Source organism: Trachymyrmex septentrionalis, unplaced genomic scaffold (genome assembly GCF_001594115.1).
Source record: "Trachymyrmex septentrionalis isolate Tsep2-gDNA-1 unplaced genomic scaffold, Tsep1.0 scaffold87, whole genome shotgun sequence".
NCBI lineage: Eukaryota > Metazoa > Arthropoda > Insecta > Hymenoptera > Formicidae > Trachymyrmex > Trachymyrmex septentrionalis.
In genome coordinates this window covers 441,477-444,528 of record NW_017306059.1, presented here as the reverse complement: position 1 = coordinate 444,528, position 3,052 = coordinate 441,477, and the positions used below count along the sequence as shown (strand labels likewise).

The 3,052-nt window shown below is 26.5% G+C and overlaps 1 protein-coding gene across 1 annotated transcript in view; it reads left to right on the top strand.

The window, feature by feature from the left end:
• Positions 1–3,004, top strand: part of LOC108755467 (prolactin-releasing peptide receptor-like) — a 68,644-nt gene extending 65,640 nt beyond the window's left edge. Inside the window, exon 3 of the mRNA XM_018498482.1 lies at positions 2,898–3,004. The gene's annotated coding sequence lies outside the window, so the exon portion shown is untranslated. The remainder of the gene's footprint in view (positions 1–2,897) is intronic.
• Positions 3,005–3,052: the final 48 nt, after the last annotated feature.

Sequence of the window (3,052 nt, the reverse complement as noted above, 5' to 3'; positions counted from 1 at the left end):
CAAGTTTCAAACTTTACTTTCAAACTAAAATTAATATTACATGTTGTTTTTTATATTATTATATGTTACGCTATTTCGCATTATAACAAGGAAATTTCAGATTTGCATCTATCTTAAATTCTGGAAATATCAATAGTTGCTAAATAATATTATTTTGAAGTGTAAAATTGAAAAAAAATCGCAAAACAGGGTAAATGCAAAAGACTAATTATAAAAATTTGAAGTATTATAATCTTTTTTTTCGTCTACAAATATCAGACATCCAATTAATTGATAAATGTTTGGACTATCCCGGATTCCTACATAAACACTGTATAATTACAAGATGGTTTCCTTGAATTATTTGGCCTCAAGATCAACAATCTCCAATTGATAGTATAGATACTAGACATTTACTCATCTTTATGAATTCGATATGATAATCAAACACGTTCAACAAACTTTACATATTGCATTTGCCGTTTGATGCTGACGTGTCTAAATTTTGATACAGCTATTCCATTGAATATACAAAAAATATACTTTCATGCTATCACACAATTTTTAGAAGTGAAAAATTGAATGTTTACGTGGTGTGCGTGTGTATGTGAAATAGATTCCCTTCTTGTGTGTGTGAAAAAAATAAGAGAACGATGTTTCATTATTAACTTATATTTCTACATTAAGAAAATGTACTAAATTGTAATAAATAATTGTTTGATTATATTAATATAACATTTATTTAAGAAAAATAAATATTTGCTAAGTAAAAAAATATATTAGTTAAATTAATAGTTATTGTACCAAATAAATACATGTTAACATTTAAGAAATATTCAATTGGCACAATTTATACAAATATTTATTAAAATTTAGTATATTTTTCTCTCAGTGCAGTACGTTTTTGCCAGAATAAACTTTCTCAGAATATTAGCTTTGTGTTAACTTTATGTTAATCAGCTTTAAGATTACATTTTGTTACTATTAATTAACATATTTCTTGATTTATAAAATTGTTAAAAAATTAAAAATAGAGTCTTTATATTAGTTTCTAGCTCCAATTTTTTTTTTTAGTCTAGACTCAGAATAATAAGAAATCTCTATTCACAAAAACAAGATTTAAAAAGTTAAAGACATAAAAAAAATGAAAAAAGTGTTTAATAAACTGTGAAAGACGTAGACAGCTCGTGTATATATATAGTCACGCTGTAGAAATGAAATATGAAATGATGGAATCACGATGACAGATTAACTAACGTCGTTCCGTTTTGAAACGTTAATATTTGAGAAAATGCATTGCCCTCGGATCGTCGATCATTGCGATCGATCGAGCTTAACTTGACGTTCACCTTGAAAGGCAGAATGCTTTGCACAAAGTCAAAGGAATTACTGAATTCAACGTGTCGTAACCAATGGGTTCTCTGCTTCCTCTACCCTGTCAAAGGACGAAACTGGTCGTGTCGGATTGTACCAGTTTGACTTATTCATTGAGTGTCCTTTAAATCTTCTATTACCATTAATAATATATTCTCCTTTCAAGAATAATTTTACATGAAAAGTTCAGAATAAAAATAGAACTTCTTGTAGCATTTATTATAAAATCTTTATCGTATTTAAGATAAAATTTATAAATCATAAAGTTATTATAATCTACATTAAAATTCTCTTTGGGTTTATGCGTTGTCATAAATTCTATTACCATTATAAATTAAATTTAATTACAATAGCCACATGCGAATAATAATACATTGTCACGTTTAACATGAGCGCATAGTCAATTGTGTTTTGGTACTATGCATGTACTTACGAAATTGTTAGAAATATTCATTTAAAGGTAATGAATCATCCCTTGATGATAATAACAGGAACAAAACAGAATTATCCTAAAAGCACCGAACGGGGGTCTAAACACCTACATTTAATTCAACCAAGTTTTATCCATGTTCGAATTTTCGTTATTTTGTACGTAGACGTATTAGTAATATAGATTGCAAGCTGCGTATAAAGCACACTTTTACTTTCTCTTTTTCTCTCTTTCTTCTAAGTATAAGAGAGCAAAATCGTTGCCCGTTAATATTCAGCGCATCGTCAATTCGGTTCGATCAAATTTCTCGTAAACGAAAGAGTTAAACGCACCTGTGTCATTTTTACCGATTAATCAATGTCATATTTTTATTTCAACATAGAAATACTTCATTTTATATATGAATGTGGATAAGCATACTTTCCACGGAACTGAAAGAAAATTTACTTTACGGTTACTGAGCTCATAGTTTAAAACTTCTCTATAAAATAATCTTCTAAAGAGTATCATGGAGAGAAAAAGAAAAAAATGATAATCAATTCGTTTCGTTGTTAATATAATACTCTAATTAATTTATTATTACTATTACATTTTTCTAGAGAATACTTTTCTTTAAAAAAATTTTAATATTTATAAGAAAGGTTATGTTTATAATCAAAAGCACAAAGCATTTTTAATTAATTAACTATATTATTGTATTATACAAATAAAAATGCTTCAAAAAAATAAAAGTATTTAAAATTTTCTGTACTAAATTATAGAAAATCATATAGTAAAATATAATAAAATATTTCCATATTAATAAAATATTCTCTGCAAAATTTAATGTGTTTTTTAATGTATTTAATTTACAAATGTTTTAATATTTTTAATTTACAAATGTTGTTCGTTTGTTCGTTTTAATTAAAAATACCTCTTTTTTAGGCGAATCTATATTTTTCTTAACAATGTTAAATCTTTCTAAAAACAATATTACAACTAGAGACATGGATAACATGCATAAAATGTCTGTTATCAAGACAATAAAATATGTTTATCATTCCTCTAGTAATCTTCTATCAATTTTATTTTATATTATATTTCATAAGATAAAAACTTCGTTTTTATTTTTCAGAAATTCCAGCCGTTAAGTCGAGAATGCGTCATCATGTTGCTTCCATCATCGCGATCGAAAAGCTGTCGCTCAGATAAATCAAAACATATAGAGAGGATGCTGCAAAAACAACGCGTTTAGGGATCCTATATATACCTTATGTGTGCTTGTAAATT